This window comes from Marmota marmota, unplaced genomic scaffold (assembly GCF_001458135.2).
Source record: "Marmota marmota marmota unplaced genomic scaffold, marMar, whole genome shotgun sequence".
NCBI lineage: Eukaryota > Metazoa > Chordata > Mammalia > Rodentia > Sciuridae > Marmota > Marmota marmota.
In genome coordinates this window covers 1,832,402-1,848,994 of record NW_025999998.1, presented here as the reverse complement: position 1 = coordinate 1,848,994, position 16,593 = coordinate 1,832,402, and the positions used below count along the sequence as shown (strand labels likewise).

Below are 16,593 nucleotides of genomic sequence, written 5' to 3'. Positions count from 1 at the left end.
TGGCTACAGTGATTTAAAACATCTTAAAGATGCAGTTCAATAAAGCCACATGTCCAAAATAAATACTTTTGGTCTCTTGCATTTTAGTTTCCAAGGATACAACATTTCCCCAAATATAAAATGTATGACATAATTTTCCATATCACCTAGACTTTATGTATTCATAACAAGACAAACCTTTATCATGTTTATCATTAAGGAACAGATATATTCTGAAAGTTTTGATAAAAATTAACTTCATCAGTTTTACAACACAAAGAAGCTTATATTTATATATATTCTGTAGTAATCAATTATTACTATAATACACATGTTCATCAAATGCTATTGAATGAATTCAACCACAGAAATTAACAAATGAATGAGTAAAAAAAATCCTTAGAAATCACTTGCTATTTCTTATTTTATTTCCATACTTATACTTTCCTTTCAACTCCCTAAAGCTCAGACCTTCATAGAGAAACCAAATTCTGATAAATCTTGACAGGTTATAAAATACGTTTTACTTAAATAATTCATCGTATGTATTTACTGGCATTACATAGAATGTACCATGAACAGCTTAATATACAAATTGTCACTCATGCCCAGAGGACTTTTTTCAGTTGTATAAAACTTCATCATTCAATATCATGCCTTCAAATTTATTTGAGTTCCATCAAAGACTATATCAAATAACTATTACTATTATACAACTAAGAACATTTTGATAGAAAAAGATTGCATAGTTTCCCCAACATTTACGGTAACACATCAAGTGAATTATTCCAACTTCCTTTACTTTTTAAAACTGAACACTATGAAACAGGAGTAATAGAAAAACAATAATATTAAAATTAGGTACATTAATTATAATCTTACCATAAACTCACAGGTTAAGAATTCAAAGATAAAGTTCGCCACCCTGAGACCTAGAAAAGTATAAGCAGAAACATTCTTTATTAGTTCTGGCATTCAACTTTAATTCACACACCAAAAAAAATGTTAGTAATTTAATATTATAAGAAATTTTATTATATGAGTAATTAATGTACATTTAACATGACAGCTTTGACTATAACATTTGTCTGCAATAGCATTATCAGTAACTCAGCTCACATCAAATTATTGTGATTTAAGATTAATTACTTTAATTTGGGCTCTGTAATGCAGAATGACAATAAAGCAATCTTTAGTGTCTTCTTTGCTTCTTGTGAAACTATGGGTGATGGACACATTTGCAAGAAGAATGTATTTTGCATATATTATTTTGGAGAAGCTTCTTTGTTACATTCATTTGACAGTGTCAAGTATACTTCCATCCATCTCTATACATATACACATGCAATCACATTCATGTGCATACACTCAAATGTGTTTATCATACTGTAATCCTATTTTCACAATTGCTTCATCTGTATTAATCATTAAGTAATGTAATAATATAGAATTCTCCTTAAATGTAGAGACTCTATGTTATCATTTTAAAGATTGCACAGTTAGGGGCTGTAGTTGTGGCTCAGTGGCAGAGCACTTGACTAGTACTTGTGAGACACTGGATTTGATCCTTAGCACCACATAAAAAATAAATAAAATAAAGTTATTGTGTTCATGCATAACTAAAAATATGAAAAAAAGAAGACTTCATCGTATTCTATAGTTTCATCCTAAATTGTCTAGGATATTTGATTTAATAAAAACGTTGTGTGAAACTGGTATTATCCTCTTTAAATTAAGTCACTCAATTACCATTGTGTGTGACATTTAATAGTTGCTGCATCCTTTGCAAAATTTTATTTTGATAAAATTGTACTAAGTAGTCAATAAACATTACTAAGTTCTTAAATTTGCTTTGTTATAGCAATGAGTTTGCAAATACTGCTAACTTCTTCATGGAGGACCAAGATTAAATCTTCAATTTTTTCTTCTTTTTATGTAGAATAGTATCTAACTATAATGGAAATTTTTTCTTAAGGCTCCACATGGTGTGATTCGAAATGCTTATACCTCAAAAAGTGCATGGAAGAGTCACAGGGGCACTTCCTTCCTGCTCTCATTTTTATCAAGAAATGCAGCAAATGAATTTTTGGTGAAATGAAAAAAGGTTGAAATGTTAGAATCAGTATCTGACTGGAACTAATTGTAGAATAAAACTTAGATATACAAATTATTATTTTTAATTGTTATTACTTTTATTAAAAATTTAAAGTTAGGTTTTAAGCTTTTGACATTATAATGCTGAAACAACAATATATTCTTAACATCCCTTAGCACTGTCAGATGCTAGATTACTCCTACAGGCACTGTGTTTCATATTTAGAATATTAAATTAATGCTTTAAGCTAAATAACATAATTTCAAAATAAAAAGCACATAAAGAGATTTATGTGCTCTAGTTATATCTAGAATGTTTATATGCATTTGAAAGTGAATATTTAGACATTAATACTAAATACAAAGGATATCCCCTTCTGTATTACTGACACTATTTCATCAATTAGATAGTGGGAATACAAATTATAAGTCCTTGTTCATATTTAAATTCAGGAATTTTAGAAATGATATTGAAGGCATTGGCTAGTTTGTTCTTCAAGGCCAGATCCAAATCGGAGAGGAGATTTTAGGCATATAAGAAGACCAACACAGAAATATTAAGCACTCCAACTTTAATTTACCTTTTTAAATGATTTGTGAAGCTTGATTCAGGCAAGGATACTGTGTATTGGGATATGTTTAAAGAAGAAAGAGTAAATTTTAACATAACATTTCTAAATAACTATTTTTACAGGAGAAACTCATGATGAAGGACCAGTGATTAAACTGTCAATGACATTGGCACTGGGTTAAAGTTTTATCCTTGATGCATTTCATGAAGTTTTATTTCACATAAGATGCTAGATAAGTGAATAATACCAGACATACTTCTCTAATATGAACTAGTTCTCTTGGGAGGCACAGCCATTCAGAAAGCACTTATGGTAAGCCAAATAAGCAAACCCCAAAAGACATTTTTGGTGTTTTTAAATAATTGTAATATCCTAAATCTATCTTCTCAAAGAAGGAGTACTTCAAAGTTATGTTTATATGACAGTTAAATTGTTACATAAATTTTGAAAATTGTAGCTGAGTTAATATTTCTGTAGATAAACTAATGCTATTAGTGAATACATTTAGGACATACAATTCAGCATTTGGAAAAAAAAATCATGAATTGGCTTGTTAGATGGGGATTTCTTTGATGTTATAAAAGGAGTACTGGAAATGGTAAGATGGCAGATAAAAGGAAGGATGCACATCCCGCCAGCTCCTCAACGATAGACTTAAAAAGCCGTAAGATGGCTTTTTAGCAAGGTGGTAAATAAGGGAATGAACTGAAGATTAATACTGAAGTGTTAAAAAAAACAAAAACAAACAGAAAAACTGAAGAGTCATAGAAGTCAGAAGTACAAATCTAAGAAATAATACATTACAGAAGTGCCAGCTTGGGCGCCATCCTGGCTGCCATCAGCAGTAGCAAAGAGCCAAGGTTAGCATAGACAGAAAAATGGTGACATGGCTGGCAGATAAAGAAATTGAAAAATAATGAAGAATTGACTTGGGCTAACCTGAGGATTAGAGTGTAAGTCTGATTTTAATAGTTATAGCATAGGTAGGGAAAGTGAATTAGTGAAAGAAAATCCAAAAATAGCTCCCATGGGAGCAGAGTCATTTGGGACACAGAAAATGGTTGCCAGGCTCCTGAGGAAAGCTACAGTGGCAGTGCTCCCCACTGGCAGGGAAAGCATGTGCTCACCCTTCTAGTCAGAGTAGTCTGCCACTGAATCCCAGCTGACAGAGAAAACATGGCATTTCTGCAGTCAGGAAAATGTGTGCTCTTGGTACCAAAGCAGCTGCCTCCCATATTCCTGTACCTGATGAAGGCACATGCATGTGTGGCCCCTGCTGTACTCCCACTGCCTACGGAATTTCCCCAACAGGAGACAGGAGATCAGAAACCCCTGAAGCTAACCAAAAATTCTCAGAAGGCAACTGAAGCAGAGAGGCTGAAATAGGCACAAAGAAAAATCTGACAGTCAGGTTCTGGATTCCAAGGATGATAGATATCTCCCACTGTGGCTGGTGCTTCAGCAACTACACAGGAGCATCAGCAATCTAGGGCAGAGTCCCCATATTTCATATTCATAGTGGTGAAGGTGATGAGGCAGGAGCAAAGCACAGGTAGTCAGTATAGATAATAAGTGATCAGGTTGGAAAGATGGCGGCTAATTATCAAAGGAAAAGAAATAGAATGTCAACACCTCCTGAGCACTTCCCCCCTCTCAACCAGTTACCAACACATCCAGGGAATTGCTCCCTGTAACAAAGGAGTTGCTAATGAGTACCCCCTGCGTGGCTCTTTTCCTGCACTTTGGGTAGATTCTGAGGATAATGAGGGATACTCCTGGGCAGCTTTATGCCTCCCTTTTGGTCACTTAGGAAAGATTGGAGGAGGTGGGGGAGGAAAGGAAACCTGAGATTTATAAAGGGGCCAGACCCTGCCCCCCATGAAGTCCACAATCTCTGTTCTGTCCCTTAAATAAAAATTGTTTTCTAGGCTTACCTCTGCATTTCTCAGGTGTTTAATATTCAACACCCTGGAAATGAGGACCTGATTTCCCAGATGGGTATCAGTGAAACCTGTAGAGGTTTTGTCCCTAATAGACTAAAATTATATTTCACCAGAGACCCTAAAGATGCAGACATCCTGCTGAGACTGGCATCCACCTTCCAATGGGGTGTGTACAGCAACTCTCAAACACCCATGCACAGAGTGCAGAAATTCCATCCAGACTAAAACTGAATTACTGCTGTCTCCAATTTAGGACTCTGCAATACGCCTAGCACAGAAAGACACAATTTGTCAACATCCAAATTGTGACACCCCACCATACCCTGGTGAAGCTGGGGGACAAAAGTCAGTCAGTGTAGGTAATGAATGATTGGTTCAGAAAGAATAGGGCTGATTCAGGAGGAAATAAAATGTTAATACCTTAAAGGACATTTCCCACTCCTCTACTTGTTGTCAAGAATACCTTCCTCCAGGAAAGGGTTCCTCCCTGCAGGGAGTTGTAGGAGTTGTTAACAAGTTACCTCCTGGGTGGCTCCTTTCCTGCCCATTTGGGCAGACACAAAGAGGCACCTCTGGAAGGCTTCTTTCTAAAGTTTTGTCACTAAGATAAAGGGAGGAGAGAGCATGAGAACAACTGAAATCTAAAAAGTTTGAAAGGGGCAAGACACCCCCACTTCCTTGGACAGGCAGCTCTGGGGCCCCTTCTCTGTGAAGAAGTCTATATCTGCTCTATCCTTTAAATAAAACTTGCTTTCTATGCTTGCCTTGGTGTTTCTCAGGTGTTCAATTTTCAACATCTGGGGAAAGGGAACTTGTGTTTAATTTTCAACATCTGGGGGACCCAAACTTGGCCTTGATTCATTCTCATCATCAGTATCACTGTGAGCCTGGAAGCTGAGTGGTACTACAACCAGCTTTGCCTCCTAGCCACATAGTCTGGCAGCTAAAAGAAGAACACAGAGGAATTAGGTTACAACCTTGATCCTCAACCCAAGGGTCCAAAGCCAAATGTAAGAGAATGAAAATCCATCTCCAACAATAGATTTGACAATCATGGTATTAATAAGCCCTTTATTCCTCAGCAAGATTTTTAAATTGAAAAAAAAAAATTTTCCTTTCCTCATTACTGTTGCTTTTCTTTTCTTCATACTCTCATTTTAATCTATTTTTTTCTTCTTCTTTCTTTAAAATTTTAACATTTAAAAATTTTTAAACACAACTTCCTTGTAAAGTATTAATTTTTACCTTTTTTTTGTTTTTTTTTTTTTTTTTTTGGTGCATGTATGTGGATGTTTTTGTGTGGATGGATTCACTATGCAAACAGGTTCAATAATATATACATATTTATATAAGGTTTATCTTCACATTAATTTCTTCCTTCTGTACCTGTTTATTATTTAGCCTTGATTTGTTTTAGGTAGGGTTCAAGAATATGTGGGTTTGAAATATTTTGATCTTATAGTTGCTGGTTTGTCCATACTTTGGTTCACATTTCTCTTATTTCCCCTTCATCACTCTCTTTCCACAGTAACAGTGACGTTTTCCTATTCCCGGGTCTACTCTTCCTTTATTTTATTACTTTCTGTAAATCTTTTATTCCTTCTTATTTATAGCCAACATCTGCTACTTACCACCTGCCTCTCCTTTTATAACTTTTTAAAAATATTTCAAACTTTATCTCACCTTCACACCTTCTTTTTCTTTGCTTAAGAAACTGTAATTCTACTAAATAGTAGAATTATATAATTAATGTAATTCATACCCCATTCATATGGTTATGATTATTAAAACAGTGGATAATATGGTAGGTACTTGATGTTGAATGCCTGATCTACTGCAGTTTTGTATTGCTAGTACTAATTTTAAATGCTGACCCCACCATTACTATATAGATGGCAAACAGTGTCAAAATAGAGACTGGATATTTATCTCCATTCTGAACAACTGCCACTGATATTAGTGCTACTCCTGGCTGCCCCCTCTGAGAGGGGTAAAAAGTGGACTAGACACTTTAAGATGACAGAGTAGAGATCTTCCTGCTGAGAAACACAACTCATCTAAGCAATAGCAAGTTTCATCTCACACTATGATCTAGCCCCACCTGAGCCTAAACTTTACTTCAACAAAAAGAGTTGGGGAAACAAAATTCCCAAATGCAAAATCGGGTCTCAAAGAGAAACCACCAGAAGGGAACTCAGATCCCCTCCCTTGACATCTACTCATATACTAACAACAGAGAAATCCTAGAATATGTCTAGAAAGAACTACACACATAAGGAGACACATATAGAAGAGGAAGGTGAATCCATCTCAATTGATGCACAAATCCAGTACCTCTGAAAACATGAGGAAACAGGCAAAAAAAAAAAAAAAAATCTCCTTCCCAAATTCATAATCCTCCAAGAAAGGATCCTAATTATATAGAAGAATATAAAATTCCAGAGAAAACTTATGAAAAAAAACCCCTGATTATTAAAAAGTTCAATGAACTAAAAGAAGATCTAAAAAATGAATTAAGAGTGCAAATTCAGGAGTTGAAAGACCATTATAATAAAGAAATAGAAATACTGAAAAGAAAAAAACTAGAACTCCTAGAAATGAAAGACATAATGATTCAAATTAAAAATTCACCTGAAAGCTTCATCAGCAGATTAAATTTCATAGAGAATAGAACGTTAGTGCCTGAAGACAGAACCTCAGACATTGAAGACAGGATAAATGAATTTGAGTATAGAGAGTACAGCAAAGAAGAGGAAAAATAGAACATGATCAGGATATATAGGAACTCTGGGAAACCAACAAGAGACCAAATCTAAGAATCATTAGGATAGAAGAGAATATGGAGACATAAGCTAAAGGCATTAAGAATGTTTTCAATGAGATAATTACAGAAAACTTTTTCCATATCAGAAAGGAGATAGACATCCTCAAAAGGAGAATTAAGGACCTAAAATAGACCTGGTCAGAAAAGAAGCTTTCTAAGACACATCATAATCAAAATGCCTAACACAGAAAATAAAGAATATTTAATGCCACAAGAGAGAAACATCAGGTCATATTTAGAGGCAAACAAATAAGGCTCTCACTTCTGACTTCTCAACTCAAACACTAAAATCAAGGAGAACCTGGAATGAGATATTTCATACTCTAAAAGAAAACAATTCCCAACCAAGAGGAAATAAAATAATTTCCATAACAAAGATAAACTAAAAGAATTCATGACAACCAAGCCAGCACAACTTCTCAAAGAAAAACTGCAGAGAAACCAACAAACAAATCCCAAAACTTCCAAATAGGTACACATCAAAAGAAGACTAATTATCTAAGTTATCTAAATGAGAATTAAACAGAACAAAAAAATCAAAGTGGTAGTAAACCAAACACAAACACATATCCATAACAGTGGATATAAATGATTTCAACTCCCCAATTAAAAGACATAGATTAGCAGAATGGATCAAGAGACAAGATTTAATTATATGCTGACTATAAGAGACTGATTTCACAGGCAAGGACACTCACAGCCTAAAGAAAAGAGAATAGAATAAAACATTCCATGAAAATGGAGTCCATAAACAAGCCAGAGTAGCTATTCTTATATCTGAAAAAGATGATTTCAAGCAGAAAACCAATCAAAATAGACAAAGAAGGACATTATATCTCAATAAATGGGAAAATGCCAGAAGAAGCTATAACAATAGTAAATGTATATGCCCCAATTGTCAGCATGCCCGATTACTTAAAAAAAATACCCAACTTTAAACCCCAGTTACATCACAATACAATAATTCTGGATGACTTCAACATACCCATATTACCAATAAATGGCTCATCAAAGCATAAAATCAATACAAATACAGCCAACCTAAATAATATTATAATATTAATAGCAACCTATATAATATTATATTATGTCAAATGAACATAATATACATCTACAGAATATTCCACTCTGAAAATGGCTGGATTTACCTTCTTCTCAACAATTTACTGAATCTTTTCCAAAATAGATTATATTTTATGTCACAATATCAATCCTAGCAAATAAAAAAAAGATGTATTTTCCTGCAACCTGTTAGATAATTATGTAATGAAACTAGAAATTAACAGTAAGAGCATAATAATAAAAATCCTATAAACATATGAGGGTTAAACAATACTCATTAAAATAAATAATGGATCAAGAATAAATGAGAGAAGAAATTAATAAATTCTTAGAAACAAATGAAAACAAACACAACATATCAAAATCTCTGGAACAATATGAAAACAGAACTAAGAGGAAAACTTATTGCATTGAGTGACCACATTAAAAAACAGAGAGATCCCAAATAAATAAGCTTATGCTCAACCATGAGGCCTTAGAAAAAGATCAAACTAACTTTAAAATCAGTAGAAGAGGGGAAATAATAAAGATCAAAACTGAAAATGATGAAATTGAGAATGAAAAAATATACAGGATCAATGCAACAAAGAGTTCGTTCATCCAACAAATAAGATTGAGAAACCCTAGCCAAACTAACTGAGGTGGGGGAGGGAGGTGGAAGAGAGAAAGACCCAAATCAACAAAATTAGAGATAAAAAGGAGATATCACCACAGATACTTCTGAAATCCAGAGCGTCATTGGAAACTATTTTGAAAATATATACACCAAGAAACTGCAAATTGACAAATTTCTAAACACATATGACCTACTCAAATTGAACTAGAAAGATATAGAAAACTTAAATAGACTATTATCATCTAATGAAATTACAGTATTTAAAAGCCTACCGACAAAGAAAAGCTCAGGACCAGATGGGTTCTCTGAGTTCTAGTAGACCTTTACAGAAAAATTAACACCAGTCTTTCTCAAATTATTCTATGTAATTGAAAGTGAAGGAACACTCCCAAATGCATTCTATGAGGTCCGTATATCCCTGATACCAAAACCAGATAAAGACACATCTTGGATAGAAAACTACAGGCCAATCTTCCTGGTGAACATAGATGCAAAAATCCTTACTAAAATATTAGCAAGCCACATTCAAAAATGTGAAGATGATACACCATGACCAAGAGGGATTCATCCCAGGCATACAAGTTTGGTTGAAAATATGCAAGTCAATAAATGTAATTTGCCACATAAATAGAATTAAGAACGAGAACTATATGATAAACTCAATAGACATAGAAAAGGCCTTTAGCAAAATACAGCAATCATTCATGTTAAAATGCTGGAAAAACTACAGACAGAAGAAAATTACCTTAACATTATAAAGACTAGATATTACAAACCCAAGTCAACATTTTACTGAATGGAAAAACCTGAAAGCTTTTTCTCTAAAATCAGGAACAAGAAAATAATGTCCACTTTAACCATTTTTATTCCATGAGGCTCTTGAAACTCTAGTCAGAGCAATCAGACAAGAGGAGGAAATTAAAGATTTACAAATAGTGAAAAGAAAAAGTCAAACTACCACTGTTTGCTGATGATAAAATATTATATCTAGAAGACCCAAAAATTCCACCAGAAGACTCCTACAGTTGATAAATGAATTTAGCAAAGTAGCAGGATACAAGATAAATAATTGTAAACCAATAGTTTTAAATAAAACCATCCCTTTAACAATATCCTCTAAAACAAACCTGAAAATTAAGATCTAACCAAGGTAGTAAAAGATCTCTACAGTGAAAATTATGAAACACTGAAGAAAGAAATTGAAGATGACCTCAGAAGAAAGAAATTGAAGATGACCTCCCATGTTTTTGGATAGGCAGAATCAATATTTTCAAAATAGACATACTACCAAAAGCAATATACAGAATCAATGAAATACCCATCAAAGTACCAATGACATTCTTTATAGAAGTGGAAAAAATAGTTCTTAAATTAATTTGGAAGAATAAGAGACCATAATGGTCAAAGCAATTTTGAATGAGAAAGGTGATGCGGTATGCATTGAAGTGTCTGACCTCAAATTGTACTACAAAGATAGAATAGCAAAACCAAGATGGCATCAATACAGACATGAAGACAAACGGAATAGAAGATACAGAGAAAAACTCACTTACGGTCATCTGATACTTGGTAAAGGTGCCAAAATTATATGTTAGAGGAGGATCCAAATGGGGGGCCTGAGAGAGGCAGCATTCTGTGTTGCTCCGTGACCTGGGACTCAAGTAGTGAACATACTGCTTCTTTGTGAGCAATATTCCTGCTCCTGCATGGGCATCATGGCCACTGTGCCCATCCAGTGATCCAGGACTCAGCATCAAAGTAGGTCTCCCAATTACTTGCCCATGCAGGATTACTGGGTACCTGAGTGGGACCATCAACATACGCTCAGAACATTCAGCCACCCACCAAGCAAAAATCACCCATGCCACTCCCACTCAGGACACCCCACAGCTTCCCACCCAGTAATTCCGGCCACCAATCCTGTGTGGATCCCCATCTACCAACATGAGGTTCCCCTGGTGGCTGCCACCTTGGGAATCATCAGCAGCAGACATAGTCCTCTACTCGCAGTAGCCTGCCTGCACCAAGGAACTTCATGCAGGCTCTGAAGTCAGCCAACACTGAAAGCCACAGAGCTTGTCTCTGAACTCATCATCCAAAGCCATCACTCGGCTCCCCCCACCTGACCCAACGCCCCACCTCTAAAAGCAGGCACCTCCATCTTGGGTCACCTTCACCAACATCTTCCAGGTACCCAGCTTCTAACTCCCCCCTCTTCCCAGTAGGCACTAACCCAGCACAGTGATACCCCTGTTACCTTCACCATCCTAAGGACAGAGATACCAGTTAACAACAGATGACCCCACCTATTAGATGAGAAAGGAAGCAGGAAAGACATGGATCTTCAATCAAAACAAGCCCTGTGTCTTCCTTCAAGATTTTCTTTTTTTTTCTCTCTCTCTCCATTCTCCCACCCTCATATTCCCAACATATGTGAAGCCAAGTACTTTGCATGAATTGGGATTTTAAGGACTAGGATGCCTGAATAGTATATTATAGTTTTGTTGTATATTCTTTTTATTATTCTTTTGTATATTTCTTTCCCACCAATTTATTCTATTTTAACTTTTTTTTATCTTTCTTAATATATATGTGTGTTTGCTTTATGTACTCTACTGTCTTTCCCACTTACCTGTCTACCCCAAATTACTTTCTCTCCCTTCTCCTGCTACTAATCTTCCTCTTTATATTTCTCTTTCACACTTCCTAAGATATAGCAACTCTACATCCTCACCTCCTACCTCCTTGGCATATCATCCTACTCCTTACCCCTGGTTCTATATCTTCCATCAGAAACTGTAAACCCTTTTACAAACATACTGAGTATTCTGTAAATAATAACTGAATTCACCATTTATGTACAGTGTGACCAAACTGTAAATGTCTTAATAGCAAACATTTGTTTTTAAGGTGTATATTGTTCATATTGTGATATGATAAGTCTGTCACATCAAAGGAGAGGCAGTGGATCCCTACAGGGGCACTATAAGACTATAATATAAAAATGGTAATGCTTAGGATCCACAGTGCTAGAAGGGAAGAAACACAAGCAATATAAAAAGACAAGGGAAGAAAATGCCCCAAACAAATCAAGACACCACATTATTAAAATTCATGGCCAGCACAGCTGAAGAAATGAGAAGAGAAGGAGTTCAGGATGTACATAATTAAAATGATCTACAAATTAAAGAATGATATAAAAAGAAAATACAATCAACAAAATATCATTTTTAACAAAAAGCTACATAAACAAATACAGGAAGAAAATGATTACTTCAATAGGGAGATAGAGGTCAAAACAACAACAACAACAACAAAAAAAAAAAAACAAAAAAAAAAAAACCAGAAATCCTTGAAATGAAAGAAACAATAAACCAAATTAAAAGTTCAACTGAAAGCATCACCAACAAATTAGATCACTTGGAAGATAGGACCTCAGACAATGAAGACAAAATATATAATCTTGAAAAGAATGTAGACCACACAGTGAAAATGGTAAGAAGTAATGAGCAGAACATTCAAGAAATATGAGATACCATACAAAGACCAAATTTAAAAATTATTGGGATAGAAGAAGGAATAGAATTCCAAACCAAAGGAATAAGCAATCTAATCAATGAAATAATATAAGAAAAAATTCTAAACATGAAGAATGAATTGGAAAACCAAATTCAAGAGTCTTACAGGATGCCAAATGAACAAAATCACAACATATCCACACCAAGCCACATTATAATGAAAATTCCTAATGTACAGAATAAGGAGAGAATATTAAAAACCATTAGAGAAAGAAATCAGATTACATATAGGGGGAAACCAATTAGATTATGTGCAAATTTTTCAACCCAGACCCTGAAAGCTAGAAGATCCTTGAACAACAAATATCAAGCTCGTGAAGAAAATAGATGGCAACCAAGAATCTTATATCCAGCAAAATTAAGCTTTAGATTTGATGATGAAATAAAAACCTTCCATTATAAACAAAAGTTAAAAGAATATACAACTCGAAAGCCTGCACTACACAACATCCTTGGCAAAATATTTTGTGAAGAAGAATTGAAAAACAACAAAGAAAATCAGCAAAGGGAAATATTACACTACAGTGAAAACTAATCAAAGGAGAAACCAAGTCAAGTTAAATACCAAAATTAAACAAAATGACTGGGAGTACAAATTATGTCTCAATGATAACCCTCAATTTTAATGGCCTAAACTCACCAATCAAAAGACATAGACTGGCAGATTGGATTTTAAAAAAAGACCTGACAATATGCTGCCTCCAAGAGACTCCTCTCATAGGAAAATACATACACAGACTGAATGTGAAAGTTTGGGAAGAACATACCACTCACATGACTTTGTAAGCAAGCAAGGGTTTCATCCTTATATCAAATAAAGTAGACTTCAAGCCAAAGTTAATCAAAGGGGATAAATAGGTTACTTCATACTGCTTAAAGGAACCATTCATCAACAAGATATAACAATAATAAATTTATATGCTCTAAACAATGGAGTATCTATGTTCATCAAACAAACTCTTTTCAAGTTCAACAGTCAGACAAACCACAAAAAGATAATTGTAACTTTAACACGCATCTTTCTCCACTGGATAGATCTTCAAAAAAAAAAAAAAAGCTGAAAAAAGAAAGTATAGAACACAATAATACAATCAATAACTTTTACTTAACTGACATATATAGAATATTTAATCCGTCAGTGAGCGAATACACTTTCTTCTCAGCAGCACATGGATCCTTCTCTAAAATATATCATATATTATGCCACAAAGCATCTCTTAGTGAATATAAAAAAAGTAGAGATACTATACTGCATTATATCAGATCACAATGGAATGAAATTAGAGATCAATGATAAAATAAAAAATAAAAGATACTCCAACACCTGCAGTAAATCATATGCTAGTGAATGAACAATGGGTTGCAAAAGACATCAAGGAGGAAATTAAAAGATTCTTAGAAATGAATGAGAACACTGATACAACATATCAAAATCTCTAGGACACTATGAAGGCAGTACTAAGAGGAAAGTTCATTGCATGGAGTTCATTTCTTAAAAGAAGAAAAAGTCAACAAATAAATGACTTAACATTACATCTCAAAGCCCTAGAAAAAGAACAAATCAATAACAAAAACTGTGGAAGACAGGAAAACATTAAAATCAGAGCTGAAATCAATGAAATTGAAACAAAAGAAATAATTGAAAAAATTGACAAAACAAAATATTGGTTCTTTTAAAAAATAAATAAAATTGACAAACACTTAACTATACTAATGAAGAGAAGAAGAGAGAAAACCTCTCAGAAGGTGATGTACAATAAATCAACAAATATATTTTAAAAAATGTTCAACATCTCTAGCAATTAGAGAAATGAAAATCAAAACTACTCTTAAGATTTCATCTCAATCCAGTCAGGATGGCAGGTATTAAGAATACAAACAACAATAAGTGTTGGCGAGGATGTGGGGAAAAGGGCACACATTTACATTCCTGGTGGGACTGCAAAATGGCATAGCCAATATGGAAAGCAACATGAATATTTCTTGGAAAACTTAAAATGGAACCACCATTTGACCCAGCTATCCCACTCCTCAGTTTATACTCAAAGGACTTAAAAAGAGCATACTACAGGGACCCAGCTACATCAATGTTTATTGCAGCACAATTCACAATTGCTAAACTATGGAACCAATCTAAATGCCTATCATTAAAAAAATGGATAAAGAAAATGTTGTGTATATACACAATGGAATATTACTCAGCAATAAAAGAGAATAAAATCATAATATTTGCATGTCAATGGATAGATTTGGAGGATATAATGCTAAGTGAAGTTAGCCAATTCCAAGAAACCAAATGCTGAATGTTTTCTCTGATATAAGTAGGCTGATTCATAGTGGGTTTGGGAGGGGGAGCATGGGAAGATTAGATGAACTCTAGATGGGGCAAAAGGGAGTAATACATTCTGCTGTCATATATAACAAATTAGAATAAAAAATAAAAGTAAAAAATATATATGTTAAAGAAAATATATCCTTTATAACAAATGATGCTAGGAAAATTTGATATATACATGTATTAAATGAAATTATATACATAAATATCACTCTACATAAGTCAAATTAAAATGGATCAAAGACTTAGGAATTAGAACAGAAATCTTGTAATTCCTAAAAGAAAACACAGAGTCAGCACTCCATCAAACAGGTTCAGGTAGTGGCATCCTCAACAAGACTGCTAAAGCTCTAGAAATAAAACTAAGAATCAATAAGTAGAATGCCATCACATTAAAAAGCTTCTGCATAGCAAAGTAAATGATTAAGAAAGTGAACAGAGAGTCTATGGAATGAGAAAAAAAAATCTTTGCCTGTTACTTATTGGCAGGGGATTCATATCTAGTATCCATTTATGGGCTGTGTGGACTATGTTGTGCATCCTAGCCTATTGAGGGGATAAGTCTGGAATTAGGAACTTCCTGTGGAACTCCTCACAGGGATTGATCACCTGATGCAGCTGAACTTCCCTCTCAAGCTCTGCCAAAGATCCAGCATAGCACCTGAGATCCCTGTGACCTGAGAAGATGCCAATCAACCTGCTGACTAGCAGATCTCATGATGCAAGACTCCACCCTTGAAACCTTATCCCTGCCTTTGATGTACCTCCTTAAATAAACCACCAGGGCCTTCTTTTCTTTGTCTAGTTCCAGTACCCATGTGGACTAGATCTAACAGGGGCTTCACTATTGTAAATATATTTTTGGCTATTTGTGTTTTGTTTTTCAGTGATTATTTGAGAACTTTAAGTTTTAGGGTAGCTTACATCCTCCTGGACAGGAAGAAGAACCACCAATGAAATGCTAGTCATTACCCCCATTAATCTAGGGTATATTAAAAATTCAAAAATTAATGTCAAAACCCCCCTAAATAACCCAATCATTAAATGAGCAAAAGAATTAAACATAAATTTCTCAGAAAGAAGAAACACAAATGGCCAGTAAACCTATGAGGGAAAAAAGGTGTTCAACATTTTTAGCAATCAGGGAAATGAAAATCATAGCTACGCTAAGATTTCATCTCACTCCAAACAGAATCACAATTATCAAGAATAAAATAATAATAAGTGTTGGCAAGAATGTGGGGGAAAATGTAGACTTATACATTGTTGGTAGGATTGCAAATTAGTGCAACCACTTTGGAAAGCAGTGTGCAGATTCCTCAAAACACTAGGAATGGAGATACCATATGACCCAGCTTTCCCCACACCTTTGTGTCTATCCAAAAGAACAAAATTGGCATACTGTAGCAATATAGCCACTACCATGTTTATAGCAACATAAATTATGTTTATAGCAACATAATTTATAGCAACATAATTCCCAGTAGCCAGATTATAGAATCAACCCATTGGTTCCACAGTGTAGCTATTGTGAATTGTGCTGCTATAAAAGTTGATGTGACTGTGTCCTTAAGGCATGCTGTTTTTAAA

At 34.4% G+C, this 16,593-nt stretch overlaps 1 protein-coding gene across 50 annotated transcripts in view; it reads right to left on the bottom strand.

Annotated features, from left to right (window-relative positions):
- Window positions 1–16,593, bottom strand: part of Ptprd (protein tyrosine phosphatase receptor type D) — a 2,156,260-nt gene that overhangs the window by 1,178,225 nt on the left and 961,442 nt on the right. For all 50 annotated transcript variants that reach the window (XM_048806967.1, XM_048806968.1, XM_048806990.1 and 47 more), the window contains one exon: window positions 862–911. The gene's annotated coding sequence lies outside the window, so the exon portion shown is untranslated. The remainder of the gene's footprint in view (window positions 1–861; window positions 912–16,593) is intronic.